Source organism: Buteo buteo, chromosome 19, assembly GCF_964188355.1.
Source record: "Buteo buteo chromosome 19, bButBut1.hap1.1, whole genome shotgun sequence".
Lineage (NCBI taxonomy): Eukaryota > Metazoa > Chordata > Aves > Accipitriformes > Accipitridae > Buteo > Buteo buteo.
This window is the reverse complement of record NC_134189.1, coordinates 6141589-6163336: the sequence shown is the minus strand read 5'-3', so window position 1 is coordinate 6163336 and position 21748 is coordinate 6141589. Positions and strand designations below refer to the sequence as shown.

The following is a 21748-nucleotide window of genomic DNA, read 5'->3' as shown; positions in this document are numbered from 1 at the left end:
CTGAATGATGTTGAGATGAAGAACTAGAATGTAATCCATGTTAATTTTATTGGTGAATTGTGCACACAACTTCTGTATCTAATAGAAGTGAACAACACTAAAATAGATTCAGCATGTGCTTCATGTTGGCTGAGGGGATGCAGGGCATTAATGCTAATTTGTGACAATGAGTATGAAGTATTAGTTGGCAAATGAGGGTGTTCCCTTTATAAACATGTTGTTTCAACATGCCATGCTTTTCCTGCTGCATCTAGTGCTTATAGTGAAGTTTAGGAGGTTATTTGAATATAGGTTAGTGCTAATGTAATGAGCTGGAAGCTTAATTTGTGTTGTCGCTGTTGTATTTAGGAATTTCCTCTTCTGTTCTTTCCCCACCCCTCTCCCTGGGTATGTGATCACAGCAACCAGTTGTAAGTCATCCTTTTTATCCCTTAAGTTTCTATTGTGTGATTTTTGGTTTTGATGTAATTTGGCAATATCTGAGTTTAATTGACGAATGTATCAACACCATGTGGGATCTACAGCGGTGTCTGGTAATAGCTGTTCATGCACAGTGGTTTCCAGCATTGCATTCGTAGTTCCCCAAAGCTCTAGGCAACTTTGAAAGAGCCTAAGAAGCGGTTTAAAGTAAGCAAGTTTGTATGTGCTGTTAGACCAAATGTGAAACTTCTTAAGGGGCTGCATGCTCACTGGAAAACTTCAAGGGCTGCGTGTGGAAAAACGTGAAATTCACTGGTGTTGGCACGCTTTGTCCTTTCTTCCATGCTGCAGGAGCAACGTGGTACTGAAGCAAGGAACTTCAGTTTTCCACAAATATTTTTTCCTTTACAGATTTCTAATAGTGTTGTGGATGTAAGTGGGGATGGTGAATGGGAGAAGGGAATTTTGAAGGGAAACCCTTTGTGTAAAGCTTTTTGCTCCTAAGAATCACGGTTGCGTTTTGAGCCTCAGGTTTAATAGATCTTTGGCCGTGCTCACCTTGTGGCAGGTGTCATATGGCCTTTCTTGCTCAGAAACAAGCATCACCCTTTTCCCAGGCCGAGGGCCAAAGTGGTTGACTCTGCCTTAGCAGAACTGGTGATTCCAGATGGATACCAGGATCCTGATAATGGTCTCTAAAGGAAAAGCATAGAAAGTTAGATTTTAGAGCAATAAGATGGAGCTGCACTAAAAAGTTATGCAGGTGATTAAGGAAAAAACAAGTAAGTGTAATTCTTGGAGAAGGTAAGTGTTGATGGCTAGGACCTGATAAAGTGATATAAATAAAAAAATCTATTTCATATTATATATTTGGAGAAATGAGGTGGTTACCATGCAGAGGGTAACCCCATGCTTTCCACAATAAAAAACATGCAGAGATGGAGAAGAGATGAAGAGCTTATGTTGTTGAGCTACATTTCAAATACGATTATCTTCTAGGGCAGATGAGCCGATCAGTATGACTTTGTACAGACTGTTGTTATTCCCAAACCTAGCCTGTTTCACTCCTGTCACCCATTACTAGGTGCTGAAGCTCAGCCGTGACCCTCAGAGTGAGGTGTGGAAGGTGGTGGGCAGTATAATGGGTGTCAGCCACAGATACTGGAATGTTCTTTGCAAACAAAAGCTTCCAGAAAGCAATTTCCCCACACAGAGAAGCAGGAACCAGACTGGCCACTTCCAGAAATTTAGACCATCTCTCCAAGACACTTGGCGCATTTGTTAATCCTTTCATAGGCAAGGGTTGCAGCAAGTGAAAATGCTGAAGATAAAAATCTAATGAAGATTGTCCTGAAAGGTACCAGGGAAACCAACAGCAAAAGGCTAATAGATATATTGTTACGGTGGCAATTTAATGCTGAAATACAGAGTAGATTTCAAATGCTACAAAGCAGAAAAGGCTGCTTCTTTGTTAGGCCAGTTTTGTAGGAATGATAGTTACAGTAAATAGTTTTCAGATGGGCAGATCTCAGTACAGATAAGTGATGACTGTGGATGTGGTGTGAAGGAAGGGAAGTGAGCCAAACCAAACAGGACTGCCTTTAAAAGTCCTCAGAAAAAGTGGTAGTAGAAAATCTGAATAAAGCACAAAGAAGCAGTAAACAGTGTGGGAGGAGATGAGAAGGAAAATATGATAGTCATGTCCCCGAAGTCATTGCTGAAAGAGGTGCTGAAGTGTTTTACAGATTGGTAAATTTGTACTGGCCAGAGCACTTGCCAGGAGTAAATGAAGAAAGGTTTCGTGGCAAGGAGCGGAGACAGCCTGCCAGAGGTACTTGCTGTAGTTCTACTTAGACCAGCAGTGGCAGATGTTGGATCCAGATGTGGAGCCTGTAATGTCTCCTGTTGCAGGGAAAAGCCACATGATAAAAGCTGATTCACCAAGGAACCTTTGGAGACTTGTGGTGATAGGCACAATCTTTGGCTGTAAGGGTTTGAGCAAATTAAGTGGCTAAGATAAAGCTGTGTAGGTGGAAGAGCAAGGTGAGTTCAAAGGTATGTCAGCCAGATATGCACCCTGAGAGGACTGAACGGTTACAAGAAACACCCCAAACCCAACCCTACTTGTGGGGGTATTGCAGTCTGTAATAAAGCACGTGACAGATTTCATCAGGGTTCACTGTAGAACACCTGCAGGGCAATGAAACACCAATAATTAATGTCTTCAAGGCTGAATTTCAGTGTGAAGCATACACCATTAAAATGAATGAAAGCTTGAGGGACTGGCTGAGAGACAGACCTGTTTGTCAAAGGTTCATTCTTTCAGATCTGCTGTGTGTCGTCTTGTAAATAGATAATAGATGCACATGTGAATCAACCCCCTGATAGTAGTATGTTAAAGAGATTTCAATTCTGATTTTTTTTAAAAAAAAAAGCTCATTGACCAGTACTTGAATAAAGACCAAAATCTAGCAGAGCATAACAAAAAAAGGCTACATTCCCCCCCACCCTCTTAGCTAATTATTAACAACTGCCCCAACAGTTCCCAACTCATCCATTCCACTGGATGGTAGAAAACAAAGAAGGAATTTGGGTCATGTACCTGCAAGTTGCTGAGTGTATTCAGTGGGGTGGGAGGTCACCTGGCTTTGTTTCCAGTTTTCAACTTGGGGCAGGGAACTGTTTGCAGAAACGAAGTACTAAGCCATGGCTCAAAGTGGGTTTTTCACTTTATTCAAAACTTGCATGTGTTGTTTGCACTGAGGGAGTGCCTCATTTGGGAGTGGAGTCCCAAAATACCACACCTTATGTATCTATATCATAAAATTTTGGGTTTTCCTCGGTGTAGAGAGGAAGGGTGGTTTCCAAAGGTTGGCATCTGGCTGCAAGACCAATCTTCTGCACTATCTTTATCGGGTCAAAAGCACTAGGTAAAGCTGCTGCACTAGGGCTGCTTTATGGGTCCCCAAGCTTAGAGCATCACGACAAGAATGATGGTAGCTGCTTCTACTCATGTCCTAGTTTGAAAAGCAGAGAGCTCCTTGCTGTGAAGTGCCCAGGTCTTTCCTTCAGTGTTAGCTGTAAGTGCTTCACTCTGGTGAGAGGAGACTGCTGTTTGCAAGCACGCCAACAAGAATGGCACAAGACAAGGGAGATCGATAAAAGTTAAAAAAGTCGGACGAATACACGTACTTTGGGTATGAACCACCAGAAGAGCTTTTGCAAAGAAGGAAGAGAAAAAATAATTAAAGTTTGGCACTTGTTTATTTTGTAAAAGTTGTCATAGAATATGGCTGTCTGCAGTAGCAAGAAACAATGATCTGTCCTGAACATGACTCCCTAGAGTAACTAACTTGTGAGTCATGCCTTCAAGAAAAAACACCCAAGCCCTATGAGATGCATGATCACTTTATTCCACCTGGCAAATATATGGGTTATGCCTTGAAAGATATCACTGAATTTTGGATCTCTGTTGTTTTCTTTCACAGTCTGTGTGCCTGAAAACACAGATAGTTCAGTTCCATACCCCAAAGGCTGACGGAAACCATGTCTTAGATCTGTATGCCACAAAATACACAACACATAAATAAGTGATAGCTGTTCCTTTTCTTGGGTCTTTCACATGGTGTTGTAATTTTTTTTGAGAACTTTACCCATTTTTCTCGTTCCAGAAGTCTAAAATACCACAAGATGATGGTACAAGTCCATGGTGATGTTGCTAATGGCTTGCTTTGGCCAAATCACAGGTCCTTTTGGGGATCCTCTAGATGTAAGGCAGAAGGTGGGCATAGACTAAAGCACATCCTGAAAATGTGGAAGAATCTCAAAGATCGTGTTAGGGTTCTGACAGCAGGTTTTCATTCTAAATCTCTCCTGTGATAATAAACCACTGGCATTCCCTAATAAAGGTAGCTAAATGAACACTTGGCTGTGTCTGTGCCTAAAACCAGTTTAAGCTACTGGATATTGTTGAGGATTCAGATGCTGTGCTGAGTCTATTCTTGCAGCCTGTTCAAATTAAAGTTGGTCAGAAGTCTCCTTGTCCAGCAGCCTGATCACAACAGCACATTGTTCTTCCCCCTAGGATGTGCCCATGAGACATTAGCTGCTGTATAAAAGCATTATACTCTTAATATTAGTTGTTGAGTTGAACAAGGTAAAGCAAGTTGTAACATTAGCCACTTTTCTTCAGAAGTAGGGGAAGTCTAAGAATGTTGGTTTAACTCAGTATTTTTGTTCAACCTTATTAAAGTGACCTAATCTAAAAGAAGATGCTGCTCTTTGATAGATCCTACTTCTGGGGAAAGCAGTTTGGAGCAGCGACTGCCACCTCCTCCTGCCTGGAGGCCACTTAGGGCAGTGCTTCTCTGCCTCAGGACTGGGGCTTCTGCAAGCAGATAATCGTCTTGCAAACTTGTGTGTCTGCCTTATCTTGACATTGCAGCTGTCTCTCTGATTGTAGACTATATAGCGGGACGAAAACTTGTTCTTTAAAGTTGGTGGCAGTTCTCAGTATCTGTACGTAGCTGTAACAGAAGACTGCTTATTTTCGCTGTCGTGCCAAAATAAGGTCTGGTTAGCGTGGATAGAATTTGGAAAAGGTCAGACGTGTGAAATACAATGGCAAATAGTAGATAAAGCTTGTTGCGTGGGTTGGTTGGTTTGGGTTTTTTTCCTAGTTGCTGTTCATCTCTCATTTTTTGCTAGTAGTTTAGGCCAAGTATATTTTAAGCATGGTACTGCAAATTACCCATTCTTGTGCTTTAAACAAAGCGTCACTGGTTACTTTCGGTCATGGGAACGCATAGCTTTGAAGCACTTTAATGAAGGGAAATTAATTTGAAAAACTTCAGGCAGAGAGTTGCTCTGTATAAGACAATCTAATTGTTTTTCCCTGTTGTTTTTTATCAGGCTTTGTTAGGATGCAGGGGTATGTGCCACTTATTTCTTGTTAGAAACTAGCAAAATGTCTTTTCGTAACTTGGCAACTCCACTCTAGGTATTCTGGTGCTTCCAGCGGAAATTTAGGTTTCTTCCATCAAGATTTCAAATTCACTATTGCTTTTTGCACATAACTTGACCCCTGCATAATTTCACTTGCGGGCTCCTGAGCGTGAGAGCCGGTCCCGGTCCCCAGGCTGCGGTGGGAGGTGATGGCTCCGACAGCCCTGCAGCGCGGTGCAGGATCTGGCCGCCTCCACTGCGGGCTGTGCGGGTGTGAGGAGGAGACTCCAGGGTTCAGACTGCAGAGGGGTTTGTCATATATCATCACAAGGCTAGAGCATCTGAAGCAGACTGACTCATCCCCTTCCCAGTGACTCACTATATGTTTTCTTTTTCCTCGGTGGAAAAATAACTCCTATATTTCAATGGGAATGCAAAGTGAGAGCCAGACCATAGATACGAATTTATATCAGTAAAAGGCAAACACATATTTAGAAGTATTTTTATTACAGGAGTCCTGGTATCCTACGAAATGCATGCTTATGTGGTTTGAGGCAAGAACTGAGTCAAAGCGTGTGTTATTTCAGCTGTCAGGACTGGGGAAAGATGCCCTGGCACAGAAATGAAGTAGCTTGCTCACGGTTGTGTTGGGGTTCGGTGTGGACTCAGGCAGCGAATACATCTCCCCTGATTAATCTCTGGTCCCGTATACCTTCAGCCACCACACCTCTTGGGGCATTTCAACCGAATTTGTCTTCTCTTTTATTTAGTATGCCAGTATAAGTGGATTTCTTTTTCTATGTTACCTGTCTGTGTGTGATAATTTTGCTTGTTTTTCATCTCTGATAGTCTGAAGGGCCTCTTCCTGTGCCAGTTTCTTCTATTTACTTGGTTGTGTTAGTTAAGGGACAAGAATTTTCTCATAGGAGATCTTACGCTATTCCCCCACTTCATTTAACTAGAAGGTTTGCTTCCACTTGTTTTGCGATGTGATGTTGCAGTCACAACCCTGCCCTCCTCCACGCTCAAATGTTATATTTTCATGTAACATGTGTAAATAGAGGACCTGATTCACCAGTGTCTTACTGTGCATTTACACAGAGGTCTCTAATAGGGTTAATGAAGTTGAATTTTGTGTCAAACCAAATAATGGAGTCCTGTATCTTCATAGAAGTTTTGTCTCCTGATTTTAAATTTGCTTTTCACATATATTTTTGCCTATTACCTGAAACTTTCAAAACCACACCACAGCTGTCTCTGTTTGGAAGAGCTGCTGCAGTGCTTTTACGTTACCCTCTAACGTAAGCTCCCTGGCAAGGCTGCATGTACATACGTGGCCACCCTCTCGCTGGGGAAGGCTGTGCATCGCAGGAGCCCTTTGCGGATGCTGGATCCGTAGCCTCGCTGGGGACCCGAGATGGTAGGGTGGGAGCAGGCAGCTGCCATGAGCCACTGCAATTACACAGCCCAGTTAAAGTAGTTTAGCTTTTGAGCAAAAATAGTTGAATAATTTTGTGGAAGGAAGGTGCTAAGAGTTCAGTTCCTTCACACTAATTCTGTTTCTTTCAGACAGCTCTAAAATAAAATCCTCTGCTATTCCTGCTTGCTAAGACTCTGCAATCAGATCTGCATATATTAACTCCCCCTGCTTACAGCTTATTAAATTCTTTTTTATTTAGTACTTACACTGAGGCGACGGTGAATGATAGAAACTTACTCTACTGGAAGTCTAAGCGTGTATGTGCTTAAATGTGAAAAAGTCACACTGACTGGCACCTGGCATGCTGATAGCAGTTTGGTAGGTCTGTGCTCCAGGCTCTGTGTGCACCACTGGGGCTTGCGTGGTGTGTGTCTGTGATGATGGATTTAAACATAATTTCTGAGGCTTCTGCTTGCTTTCTGTTGCTGTAATTGATGTTTTTCGTAGCTACCCTGGAATGGCATTGCTAATCTTCATTTTAAACTACTTGGTACTATTTCATACTAGCATCACCATGGGTTACAGCACAGCGCAGGGCTATAGGGTGGGTCTGGCTGGGACTCAGGGAAGGCGCAGCCACATCTGGTTTCCCAGCTTTACACTCGGAAGCTTGTATCTCAGGGAAGGACTAATGACATGGGCGGCTCTTTGCTGGTCAGAGCGTTTTATCCTGAATCTTGTTTTCCATGGCCACTCATGAAATCTTTAGGGTGGTTCTGCCTCTGAGCATGGGCAGCATGAGGAGAAACTTGTCTTGCATCTGTCTGGGGAGGCGTTTAGTGAGGCAGAGCAACATACCCAAACATTTTACTGAAGAACAGGGAGTGTTTTAAACAGGAATGAATAATACAGATGCTGTCCATGTTCTCTTTGGCTAGTCAAGATAGCAGATTCAGACTTTTCTTTAAAATGACTGTGGTGAAGCACTGAAAGAAGGCTTCATTCAGGTTGTGAAGGATGATGTGGTCTGATCAGGAACTGAAACAAAAGTCTGTCTGAACCATAACAGTATTTTGCAAAGATGGCACTTTACCTGGCCTAACACTGCCTTGCAGGGCTCCAGTATTTAGACTGAAGTGCCTCAAACTGTTTGCCAGCTCCTTTGTAACTTGAACAGCACTTCTCCCCCGCACATACATGACCTTCAAAAGTCAAAGTGTCTGTGGAATAAAGATAGATGACTTTCAGTTGCAATAGTTTTTTTGTTTGCTTTGCCTAAATTGAATTGTCTTGAAATCAATAGCTGATTTATCTGAGGTTCACACTGTGTCGTTGACTTATTGATACTTTTCTAAGTGCACAGTTTATTAAACATTAGAGTAGTCCTCATAAGATTTGCTGGTTTAAGTTTTGAATTTTCTTGCATTAAAACTTCCTTTCTTTTCCAAAACTTTTTAGAAAGTCATTAACAACCTTCAGCCCACAAAATTTATATAAAGAAGTTTTTGTTGACTCTGAATTTGTTAAACCTACATTAGTGTGAGATTTTACTTGTTTCTGAGACAGTTCTTGTAAATCTAGTTTAAAAAGTTGTTCAAAAACATGAGACAAGACTGTCTTCAACTTGCAAAAAGATGATTCAAGATACTTATATCTCTTCTAATGAATGATTGACAGAGATTGCTAAGAGTTCGTCTAAGGAACCTTTCCCAAGTAGCAAGTATGGAAATGTGACATATGAAGGAAACACTTTTTTTTTTAAGAAGGGTTTGGGCATTCATTCTTTATTTCAAGATTTTGGCACCAGGATTTGAGGTTCTCTTGTTCTCTCTTCCTTCTTTTTTCCAAATGCTCAGATTTGATGTAGGTGGCTAAAAAGGGACTAGATTATTGAAAAACTCCATTATACAATTTACTGAGGTTCTTTTGTAAATCTGGCTAGTGATGCCTAAAGAAACTGCCCCAAGTCCTGGGTCTTGACACTTTTTTCTACTAAATGTGCCTAGGTGATTTCAGAACATGTTAACATGTTCTGATCTTGATAAGTAGCATTTACTGTCTTGTTGCAATGAACGAGAGGAGCTGCAGAGCAGCTTGCTCCTTTCAGACAGCATCAGTGGTAAAAAGTTGAGGATAATCCCTGGACATCCTGACTCATGGGTGGATATTGTAACTGTTGAGGAAAAACATGCATTCAGCATGTACTGAAATGGAAAGTTTCTGTTATTTTTTTTTCTAATCACTGCATCTGTCCTGCAGACCCTTAGGGTGACAAAATATTAGCTTTGTTTTGGGCAACCCTTTCCAATAAGCCCTGTGGTACAGAGACTACATGAACACATAGGGTGGTCAGAGCAGAAATAACAGAGCTTTTTTGTTGTTGTTTTTGAGCCTCTTCAAGAATCACAGCAGAAGATAAAATCCTAGTTAATGATAAATCTGGCATCTGTGTATTATCTGATTTTTGGGTTGTGCCTTTTGGGTTTTGTTCTTCAGTTGCTCCCTAGCCCAGAGGGAGGCCAAAGTGCGCGTCTGCTGTGTTGGGTCCCTTATTCTGCTTCCAGTGCAAACAATCCTGTGATGACAACTGACAGAGACGCCTCGAGATGCTGGTCAGCAATTTAATTTTCATTTGACAGTGTCTGCTTGTGGCGTAGATGGAGGAAGGGGAAAAATGACATTACATTTAAGACCAAGCTGTGTCATATAATTTCTTTCCCCTATTTTTCCTAAGCTCTCTTTTTTTTTTTTTTTTTTTAAAATCTTTCTCACTCTCTTCCCCTGCTCCTCCTCCACCCAGAGCTGGATGCCAAGGTGAGGGTCTTTGCATTGCTGGGTTTCCCCCAGTACCCTTCGATGCTCAGGCTGTGCGGCTGCTGGCAGCGCAGGGGCAGCAGTCTCCAGCAGACACGCTGCTGTGCTTGGGGCTGGCTGAATCGGTCGCCTCGTTTCCAAAGGATCATCTTTGCCTCTGTACTGCTAACGTGATTTTGAATAGTAGCTACCGAAATAATTCTTCACACACACGCACACACACACACGGTTCCTGAAGTTTGATTTTTCTGAGGCATCTGCATACCTGAATCTTTTCCTTTTCCATGGGCAACTAAGGGCCTAAGTACATTTTTGGCTCTGAAGTCTTAAGGCTTTTCTGAGGCTGTATTTTCAAGCTTTCTCTCCAGAGCCCTGCTGGTGTTCCCTCCTCTTCATACAAGAGCTGAGGTCCTTGTCTTGTTGAGCAGCTCTGTGAGCTGGTGCTGGACAAAAAACACATGATATTGAGAAGGGCGAGGAGAACTGGGGAGAGCCGGGGGGGCTCTTACCAGCCTGTAACTCTCTGTGGGTGCCGGGGTGTGCGAGGTGTACCCTGGCGGGCTGGCATCCAGGCTCGGATAAGCAGCTGGAATCAGGGTCGCACGTGGAGCTTGGCCGTCTTCGTTGCACGGTGTCTGCTCGGGGCCGTCTTTTTTCTTCTCACCCGTCCTGTCCCCAGGCAGGTGGGCTCACTGAACCAGCATCCCACTCGGCTGCCTCTCCGCTCTCCTCCTTCCTCAGAAAGCGAGACCGGGCGTGATGCTGTCATTTTGATGTTAGTGGGGTCCGAGCTAAACACCCTCAGACCTCCAGGGAAGAAGATGGCTTCGGGCAGGCAGCAGCGGGGGGAGACGGCCTTTCCAAATCCCTGGCTCTTCGCACGGTTGGCTCCCCGGCAGATATGGCGTGAGGAGAAACTGGGCCTTGCCGGGGCTCCTGCCGCTGCCTGGGCTCGTCCGCAGCCCTGAGGCGATGGCAGCAGGGCCGTCGCTGGGAGCAGCTGCCTCCGGGAGGAGGGAAGAGGGACGCAGGAGGTGGAGGCCGCATCCAGCCGTCTGCCACCGAGGCAGAGGCAAGATTTATTTGACGCTGCTATGGTCCGAATCCCCGGCTGCTGGGAGGAAGAGGGAGGGGGAAGGACTGTAATTAGTTTTAACTGGCCACAGGTGTGTAACAAGAGGAAGCCGGAGAGAAAACAAATTACAGGGCAGATTCTGGCCCCAGCTGTTGCTTTAAACAAATGGATCCTGTGCTGCCCTCGGGGCTGGATGTGGCTCTGCGTTGGGGCTTGGTCTACGGAGACAGATATTTAGTGGTTCAGACTGTTGGAGGTGCTTTGTAACAAGTAGAGAGATGTCTCTCAAAACCCACAAATAAAATGCATCTTTCCAGTCAGTGCACTCCCTGGAGTCCCGCTCTCTCGCCTGCTCCGAGTGCTGCCTGTGGATGCATGCACTGCCTTCATAGTCTTCTCGGCAGTGACATGGGGATCATTTATGTCCACCAGGCTGCTTGCAAGGTGGAAAACCTTTGTGTGACCTTCCTAGGCTCCTTAGGCAGAAGGCATTGCATGCCACAGCTGGCCAGCTCAAAGAGGACCTTTGCTCAGCCTCCAGCCTGCTGAGGGCCTTCACATCTGTGGAGGGTTTGAACAGAGGCAGGGCACATCTCTGGCTAACGTCTGTCTTGTGGCAGCACTTCCCGGTACCAAAGACATCTCAATCCCTGTCCTAACAGCTTTTCTTAAACCGATGAGAAGGAAAAAGGTAGGAGAGGCAGCATCAGCGTGCTGGGGAGTGCCGCTGGCCATAATGGATCCTTGGTTTCTGGGCTCTCCCTCAAAAAACTGTTAATTAGGTTTTGCTGCTGCTTTCTAAGCCTCTCATTGGGCTTGGCTCTTTAAGAGCTAATGCTGGTTTTGAATTCCATGTGCAGGTTACTGTTGAATTATTTGACATGTTATAGACTTTCTCATAAGAACTTACAGGAAGCTTGATTGTGACTTCCCATGTGTTTAATGCATTGCCATTTTAATTTTAATGGCTGTAAAGGAAATACCTTTGTGGAACACTAACCTTAATTGACTTTCTTTTAAAAAGCCAAATACAGAGCATAGATTGTTACAGCTCACTTCTGATCTGGAAAAGATCACACGCAAGTAGAGATCTTGTCAGAATTTTCTCCCAGACTCACAAAAAACCTCTCTTGGGGTGGGGACAGAAGAATGTGAAAGAAGGAGAAAACTCTTAACAGAAAAGATAAGTGTATTCTGGATCTAATGCATGATTGGCGCGGAGTTGGAAGACAGGTTTAACTCTGCTCCTTGACTCGGCAGTCTGTTATTACATCCTACTCCCAGTGCAGCAGTCTCTTGAGTATATAAGTGACTGAGTGTCCTACACAACCACAGTACAAAACTAGTCTGCACGGTGGGTAGTACCTTGCTCTGTGGGTAGTCCCATCAGCTTCAGTGAAACTCCTTGTAGTGAAAGGTACTAAGCAGTGCGAGTAAGGGCATGGTTCATCAGCTGTTGCACTGGCACCAGTTCAGGGCTGTATGGTTGCTGCTTCTGCTTGATTATTTCTGCTGCCCCTCTATGCCCCTTCTGTCAAGCAGCCGCCTTTTAGTCAGCTATGATTTATCTGATTGTGCTCAGTGAATGATTTGGGTTTGGTTTTTAACCTGGTTTATTTCACAGGATCAGACGAAGGCACAGGTAGGCATGTTTTTTAGTGCTCTGCTCAGCTTTGCAAAGTTAACTCTGTCATCGCTGTTGTGGGGACAGTGACAGGAATAAGTTATCACACAGGCCATTTATTCTACTGACTAGCCTACAACTGCAAGTAAAAATTCAGGGTCTCTTTTGCATTTGCGTTATGTTTCCTCGGTCTCCCCTGTGGCAGTATTGACCATGCTCTCCTGTTCCTCCGTCTCCTCTCAAGAGCTGGTGGCCCATGAGTGAGCAGTGAGTTGCACACCGCTGGTAGGTCTGCCGTCCAGTGATGGATGTGCCTGACGAGCAGGGCTGAGAGAGAAGGACAGAGCTGGATGGCAGCCCCGGGCTCACGTGTGCAGCACTCGGAGCTCGAAGGAGTCTTGCAAACCGGCCCTGCAGCCACCCGCCTGCCTCGTGGCCCGATGTGTTGCTCCTGCATTGTGAAAGAAGACCCTGGCAGAGCCAAATGACTGTATTGAATGCTTGCTGCAGTGGGCAGTGTCATTGCCAGATCATCTTACGTGAGCTTCTGCCTGGATGTCCTTGGATGTAGACTATAGGGTACTGACATTTTTCATAGTCCTTATGCTTTAATGACAATTACTTGTGATGCTTCTGTTTTTGTACTGCTAGCGTACAGCAATGAGATCTCCTGCAAGGCTCAGATGGATATCTTAATTAAAAAAAAAAAAATCTGCCGTACTGTGTATAGATACATTTAGAAGTAATTTAAGGGACTTGGAAAGCTGCAGATCTCCATGAGGGTATTCTCTGTTTCAAAGAGATCGCTGCTACTTATGGCAAGACATCTGTTATCTGAGCAGCCCTGCAAGGCACTGAACAATAGGCCTGTTCTTTGGCAGGCCTCCATAGTCACCAGCATCTAAGAATAGCATATGGAAGATCTCCACTCAATAGCAGTTGATGTTGATGCATGCTAGCAGGTACATATTTTAATTCTTTGTCATATGGAGTCTAAGACCATAGCTGGTACAGTTTCTACCTCAGGACTTCTCTATTCATAGTCGGATCCTGGTACACCATTGGAGAAATAACTTCTATATCCCTTACATTCAGATGGATAAAAAGCCACTTGGAACAGCAGAATCCACTTACCTGCTACCAGCAGGATCACGGGGAAGCTTGCTGATGCAGCTATGGATTTTTGTGCTAGGAGCACTGCCTCTTAACATCTTTCTTTCATCTTACCTGTCAGCATCCCCTCCATGCAATGTTGAATCTCTCATGTATAATGAGGGCAAAGACCTGCGGCAACTTTTTCCTTATGGGGAACATTGGTAGTCTCTCTCCTCTGCTGCTTATGTTCCCAAGACTTCCAGGAACTAGACAACTTGGACATTCATATGTCAGGTTTGGTTCAAAGTTGCCCTAAACTTAGTGGGAAGAGAAACACGTGCATAGCTAGGCCTGCATCTACACAGAAATAATGTCTTATAGTTGGAGCAAAAGAAGCTTATAGCTTACAAGGTATTTTTTCCAATGCCTATCTTCAGAGTTGGCAAGAACTGGCAATTTCTGTTCCACTGGAAACATTGACATTTGGGTAGAAAAACCTGAGACTGCTCCAATGCAAACTAGAAGCCAGAGACTTTGAGAATTGCATTGGTTTCCCTGATGCTGCCGATTTCTCTGCAGGTATCTTCCTGATACCCGGAGGCTTTGAGACCTGGGACTTCAAGTCCAGGCTGGGTGCGTACAGGGAGAAAAGAACCATGTGCCTTTTGAAAACTAGTATTTGTGATTCTCTTAATTTCTTGCATCCCTGATAACAGCCCAACACTAAGAGGCAATAGAAACACCATGCCTGGAGGCTTTTCTAGAGACTGGTGAGGTCCTTGGCTCACCATAGCTGAGTATATTCTTGTTTAGGGACAAGGGATTAGGGAGAGACTGCCAGAAATTGCGATGAAATTTCAATTGATATGAGCTAATGTCATTTGTGATCAGGCTTTCAACAGCAAGTCTGGTGTAGAACAGGCAGGATGTTCTACAGATGGTCTAAGGGAATGGACAAATAGAAGAAGTGAAAACTAACACAAACAGCAAGTATTTTCTTGTGCCCATAGTTTGGAAGACTACCCTGTTTGGGAGCGTAGTTGCTTCTGAGTGCATTTTCTCTGCTAAATGGAATATTTTACAGCTCAAATCTGGTCTAGACAGTTTAGCCACAAAATTTTAACATTCTTTTGAGATCATTAAAAAAAAAGTTCCAGCCACATTTGAACAAATGGCTTTTCATTGACTACTCACCCTTGCTTCAGCCATAGGACTAAAACTAAAAGGTTCTTTTTCTCCCTGGTGATCTGGCTGCCAAGGAGGAGAAGAATTGTCCTGTGGACTAGATGTGGGGTTACTAGAGGAGGTAGTTTCTTCTTGATAGCTGCTTGTTTATTAATTCTAAGCCCAGCAGCAAGCTGCACGGATTCAGGTTACAGCGCTCTTTGCTTTGGGGCAGAATCTGTCCTTGTGAGTTCCCGTATAAATCTCCAGTAGTTCCAATTGCCTCAACACTGATACTGGTTTAAAAGGGGCTCCCCCAGCGCAGGCCAGGAATAAAGATTGCCTGTCTCCATTTTAGTAATTGTCTGTCTCAATCATTAGTAAAGGTAAGAATGAAAAAATGGAAGTTTAGTTAAAAAAACAAAACAAAAAACCAAACCAAACCCCCTACCATTTAGCCTTATATAGTTTCTATTGCTTAGTAGTGAGATGGTTGGTATGACTGAAAATAAACATCCATTTAAGTGCTTGCAGAATTGATGCCTAGAAAAGGGTTACAGCCCTCAGAAAACAAGCATATTATGTTAAATTTGCCTCCTTGTTTTCTCAGCCTCTATTCTTAATAGTGGAATTTACAGCAAGGACTGCAAGATTGGGCCTATCTTTGCCCTGAACAATAAATCTTGCTTGAACACTGTTCAGTGTTAGGCCTTAAAAAAAAAAAAAAAGAAAAAGAAAAAAACCCTGCCCCATCCTGTGTGGTGTACATAGAATTGAGGTTCTAAAGATAGTTTTAAGATGAAGGGTTATTCTGTATAGGTTTTTAAAATATTTTTGCATTCATTCAGTTTCCAGGAACATGATGAAAACCGTTCTTGAAAAAAAACCATACTGCTATTTTTTTCCTGGGCTATCTCCAGTAAGCTGAGCCAGAGCGTTCAGGTCCGGACACATAAAGCTAGGCACCTGCTAGCAAGCTAGTTCAGTTGCGTGCCGGAGATAACTGCTTCTTCCCTCATCGCTGCTGGGGAGTTATTGCTGGCATTATCAGTAGGACAGCAGGTACTCAGTGCTCTGCAAAATCAGGCTACTTTTACTTTATAAAGTACAAAATGTTCTCTGGAAGTGTTAGTACGTATTGAAGTCCTGGGGTGTATGATATATATTTGTATGTATTGCACCGTAGTGATTTGACAGGTTCTTAAAACATTTCACAGATTTTTATTGTTGTTGTTATTGCTTTCTCCATGCAAAGCAAAGCTGGGGAAGATCCGTTTGTGCCACAGTTACCTCTCGTATTTCTGCAGGTGGCTATTGACTGGATCAGTAGCTGAGCCATGGTCTGTGAAAGAGGGCAGGACCGGCTCCTGGGGCTCACGCATATTCGCCGTTTAGGCCCTTGTTTCTGTTTTAGTACTGATGAAATACTTTCGGTTCCTGTGCAAGCATTTGTTTTGTTTTCAGTTTTTGTGGGCGTTATGGCAGGCATCAGTCCAATCCCCAGCCAGGGGTGCATTTCACAGCCCCCAGTCAGAAAGGGGATAGGGACATGTCCAGATGTGGCCACCAGAAGGAAACTAAATACTTGGATGTGAAGGGAAAAGAGCCTGTGTGCGCAGTGAACAAAGCAAAGAGGGAAAACCCTAAACCTGCCTGGAACATGTCTTGCTCTGTGGATTAGGCAGAGGTTGTGTTATTTCCTGGTCATACGGAGTAAGGGATGGGCAACCCCTTAAAAAAAGGTCAGATCAGAAGATCTGTTTAAGGAGGGAGTGCAAAAGAAAAGCACAGAATGTGGGAAACTTTCCATCTTTTGGGGATTTCAAAGGGTTTGCTGTCTGTCACGGATCGGGCCTGGATAATGTTCTCAGGGTGAGGATCCCTGAATGAGAGGGCCAGCGCTGTTGGGCGGTCAGCTTAGATGGTCGTCGTGGTCTGTTACGGCTGTACAACTTCTGAACAACAAAAAATATCTGAAAAATGGGTAAGGGTATGAAAATGTATTCAAGCTTCCTGTCTGATTTCAAGCTGTCCCTTTCATCTGTCACATTCCCTAATCAGTCACCCTTTCTGGTTGAGTTTTCTCCCCCCTGTCCCATGCCCTTGCATCAGCCGTCAATCTCGGTGCCAGCCTGCACGGGCTGTCTGCCGTCCATCGTCCCTTCCCTTTGTCCTTGGGTTTCTCCTGTCAACATGTGTATTTTTGCAGTTTTGTGGAGCACTTGGTCAGACTGATAGATCCTACCAACACTTCTCAGGCGCAAGTACAGTGCGGTCAGAAAGACCTTGGTGTGTCCCCAGCTACCGTCTGCAGTGCTGCCTGAAGTTTACGCTACTTTTATTTTGGGAGCCGCATGTCTCTGATGGGGAGTGGGTTCACCTGTTGCTTTATACAGATATTAAATAACTGCTGGTGATGAAAGGATTGCTTTGTTGTGACTGTCGTTGTCAGAAAATTTGTCACAAAAAAAAGTGATTTACTCTTTCTTACCTAACAGTGTTACTTTCTTCCTGAGGCTTTCTTTTTTTAATAATTTCTTTCTTGTCTGGAATAGAAGTTTCAAAACCAGATACTAATATTGATGCTCAACACTTGGGAAAGCAGAGAGCTCATATGAAATGTTCTGACTATATCATTAACTTTGCTTCACACATCAAAGCAATTCATCTTAAAGAAAGAGGAAAAAAAAGGAAAAAGATAATTAGGAAAGCATGCAAAGTACAAGAGAAGCATTGTTTAATTAAGAACAAGATTCGTAGACCACTCTATATGGGGAATTAACTCCAGAGAATTTAGGAAAACATGTTTTTATAATGAGAACTTAAACTAAACAGATTGTCTCCTTCATAAAAAAGAAAACACTTGATTGTAGGGTATAACGGCCTCCACGAGGAGAACATCTCTGATCCTGGGGGGTTTCTTTGCTTCCTGTGGTTCCACATTAGTCAGCAAAACTCAGTGAAGGGGGGGAAAAAGCATATTTTAACAGTGAATGTGGTGAAGCAGCGGAACTGATTATCAACGATGTGATAAATCCTCCGTTGCTTGGAGTGTTTATTTAAATTGGATGGGATTCTAAATAATGTGCTCCATGTTAGCTGAAAGTTGTCGAGCAAAGAAAGTTGTGGTGAAAATGGAGGCTCGTTTTATGTAGAAGATCAAACCCAATAACCATTTTACTTCTGCTGCAAACTGAGATCTGTCAAAAACTGGGCAAAGGCTGCAGCTCGTGTTTATTTCTTGGTTGAAGCTCCCATGGTCTATACAAGACCTCTGTGATTTGGTTCTATTTTTGTTCCATAGCTGAAAACCAAACATGATTTTATAGGTTTGCAAAGCGTGTGGGTACTTGGCTACTTCTATTATGTTTGACACTAAAGGAGAAAGACTCTGGGTTGTCTGTTTGAAATGTTTTTAGCGATGAGGTCACTGTAAAGCTGAGAGCAACCAGGTTATTCCTTGAAATCCCACTGAAAAACTTCCAGCTTCTGTGGAGTGACTTGTGGTGACAGTCGCAGATGGAGAATACATTTGTACCACGTCTTTTTAATTTATTCTCCATTTCCAGGAGGCTTGGTATTAATTAGCAAGTGTCTTGGGAGTTTTGCATCATAAGGCCAGAGGAGGAGTGACCCTGTCACTGTGGCTTCAATGTGGATTTGAACTCCAGCTCTGCAGTGTGCTCCTGATGGGACCTGGGTTGCCCAGGTCCTCAAAATTGAACATCTGCCTCTCCTTGAAATCAATGAGTGACAGTTGCCACTCTGCCTTTGAAGGGCTCAACCTTCATCTCTCCCTGCATCAGCTGCTCTCTGCGGAGTGGCAACCGATAAGGGCTTTGAAACACCCCTGTAGGACCCAGAAAGTGGATGGGTGGTTGGGTGGTGTGCCAGGATGCCTTCCCGAGAGGTCCTGTCTCACTGGGGGATGTGGACGTGCGGTTCTCCAGCACGGCAGGTCCCTGGTTCTGCACTGGGGGTTGTAGTTGAAGTTACTCTATAAATGATTGCATGATAATCGATCTCCCCCCTTGCCGCCACAACCGATGCAGAATCTGCCTTTGCAAGATTAAACTGTGATGTTCTGCTTCCCATAAAAACAAGGACACTATAAAATCAGAGAGAGAAAGCATGGTGTCTTTTGATCACACTTGGATGATTTACACTATTAATTTTGTGGCATTGCACTACTTCCTTTTATAAACTGGGCAAGGTAATAGTCATGGAAATTTTAAGAGTAAACTAAAGTGTTCTGTGAAGATGAAATGATTTTGATTCCCCGTGGCAGATTAAGTAGTTTAGTGTGGAACATTAATATTTATAGAGATTGGTAGTGATAGAATTGATTTTGATGACTAATCCTTGTAGCGTTGTAACCATTACAAATATAATTTGCTAGCTCTGTAAATATATCAGTGTGTACACAAAATGTTAACCCAGTGAGATAAAAAATACCCAACTGTTCTTATGCTTTTACTGTTTATTCAGTCAACAGTTCTATCTATTATGCTGTTGCAGAACAGTTACCAAAATGATCCTATCTTATTCCAGTGGAAACTATTAGAAAAAATGTCTGTGACCTTTAACAGCAGCAAAATCTGTTCCAGTGCTAACACTTTCAAGTAACCTTTCTCAGGATAATAATGTACTATGGTTATACTGTGTCTGTCTTGACTTGCACTGGAACTTTTATCTCACTTTTTGAATCTACTATTTAAAAAAAATACAGAAAAAATTTTGAGATTTAATTGTTTAAATGGATTTTTTTTTTTTGGATAATGGTGCCATAAAGATGGGGGAAGAAATAAAAAATCACAGCCTTTTAGTATGTTCTTCTCCTAATGAAGGTACGTATTCCTGATCATCCACTTACTGAATGTACTTAAATTTAAGCATCCTAGGCTTGTCGATGTGCAGGATCTACAGTTTGCTTCCTAGTAAACTTAAAGTTCAGAGACTTTTGTCAGTTTAGTTCCATTGTGTATTTTGAATTTCTTTCATGTGTTGATATTTAACTTTTAATTAATCTAAGATCATGCAACTGACTTATGGCCCATATTACATCCACTTTAAAATATTTGGCCTCGGACACCTGCTAATAATGTATCTATTTAGCTTTTTCGTAATGGTGGATATTTAGTGACTTCAGCACATGAACCTTCTTGAAAAATAATTGGAGATACTCTCCTGAGTCCTCTAGACCTTTTCAAACCTCACCGAAATTATTAAATATTTCCTAGACAGTCATGGTATGTTGGAATAGCTCCCTTGTTCATAGAGGTTGGAGCGCTGCTCAGAAGAAAATGACCTCTTGAGGACCTTGAGAATATTTATTCTGGTGCCGTGGCCAATCCTTTGGAGAAGGAGAAACCAGGAGAATAGTTTTTAAATCAAGTTCTCCCTACAAAGAGTTTCTCTGTGGTTTTAATCAAAACCTATGTTTGTTTTGTGCATTTACTTACTAATTTCAGTCCAGAAATACAAGTTTGATTGTAACTGTGTGCAGGAGGCATTGCTGGGCCTCTGAATATGTGGAATATATACATGGAACATGCTGCACCCTGCTCTTCTGTGTCCTCTCGTTCTTCTGGTGGGTTCACAGATCAATTTTTGGCAGCAGCAGCTGGAATAGAAAACTTCCCCCTCTTTTCTTTTCCCTCCTGCCCTGCAGCTGTTTGGGGCAATGGGTCTGTGGAATTCGGGCTGAGGGACACAAACACAAAACAGTCCTACTCTACAGAGTAAGGGAAGTATGGAACAAATTGGCAACCTAAGAGGTCACTCACTTTTTTGTTGACATTTTTTCCCTCCCCTTTGTGCACTGTATAATAAAGAAAATACTGCCTGGAGAACAGGAGGCTTGGAGGGTAAATTGGCTGAGATGAAAACTGGATTATAACAACAGTGATTTTGTTTCTCTTCAACCTTATCTTGACAGGGTGGTTTCTTGAGTATTACATTACCGAAGATTGCATATGGAGTTGTACATATGTTCCTCATTAACAGGCAAGGTGAAGCCTCTCCAACTGAGTCCTGTGCAATCTGCCTTGGGTTTTGTTAGATCTGGAGGTCCCGGGAACTACGCGACACGTTCTTGAGTGCTGTTTACTGGCACCTTTTTCTGCTGCTAATTAGATATATAGACGGAGGGAACGTGGGCCAAAACCAGGGAAGGGAAGCCCCCGCGCATCTGAAGCCTGAGCTGTGTTTGTGCATCCCACATCTGCGGTGGGGTGCTGCGACGTGGCAGGAGCAGGCAGGGAGGGCGATGGTCTCGCCATGGGCATCTCTCGTTGTGGCGGTCCCTTCTCACCAGCCTGCTGGGACTCGCGTGGGAGAGACACCAAACGGGAGCTGGTGCTGGATGATATTCGATGATGTTCAACGTCAATATCTCTCTTCATGTCTACAGTTTCACGATTCTCTGATTTTGGAGAACCTTATCCTCAGTTATAGCAATTTAGACATGAGACTGGATACCAAATCCATAAAGGGAGAAAATACAATGCCCAGACTCAAGCAGAAAGCATCTGAGTGGTATCCTTCCACGTCAACGGTTTTCTTTGCTGTTAAAATTGTATTTTTTTTCCTGTAATTTTTATGTTTTTTAAAAACAAAGCCAAGATACTGGTTTTTAAGGATCCAGATTATGTGGATGTTTAAGGTCTGATACTTCATGATCCTGTTCTCTTTTACAGACTGGATCGCTGTTCAGATTATACCTCTTATGAGTGTTCAAGAATCTCACCCCCTGTGTGGTAAAGTCATGGGGCTGCAGAGCATGTTCGATTGTAAGCCCACCTAGTGAAGTAGTTCAATTCATAGAAGATAACGCAGTTGTAAGGCATTTGTACTCTGTTGTGTAAGAATAATGCGACAGCAATTTAAAGTACTCAATATTTTGGGGTTTGCGTTTTCCCTGAAAACAAGATGCCAATAGAAGAATTCACTTTGTGCTAAAAATCTTATTTTTTTTTCTGTTACATAAATAAATGCAAAATTTTCACCTGGCTTTGATAAAGAGGCAGTTTTTGACTGTTACCAGTGCTTACATTGCCAATATACTAGCTTTTCAGTGTATCGCCAATAGATTGCCTAGTTCTTTGGTAGCTGTAAATGAAACCATTGCAAAAGAAGGCTTTTCTTGGCTCTTTTCAGGAGCACCCTTCCATTTAGGTTCCATTTGTTTTGA

At 43.1% G+C, this 21748-nt stretch overlaps 1 protein-coding gene across 3 annotated transcripts in view; it reads left to right on the top strand.

The window, feature by feature from the left end:
• CHST11 (carbohydrate sulfotransferase 11) overlaps positions 1-21748 on the top strand; it is a 174376-nt gene that overhangs the window by 22107 nt on the left and 130521 nt on the right. Inside the window, exons 1-2 of one of the 3 annotated variants that reach the window (XM_075050954.1) lie at positions 4929-5021; positions 7044-7162. The exons of the other annotated variants lie outside the window; for them this stretch is intronic. The gene's annotated coding sequence lies outside the window, so the exon portion shown is untranslated. Of the gene's footprint in view, positions 1-4928; positions 5022-7043; positions 7163-21748 lie in introns of those variants that run through there. 3 annotated transcript variants of the gene reach the window in all.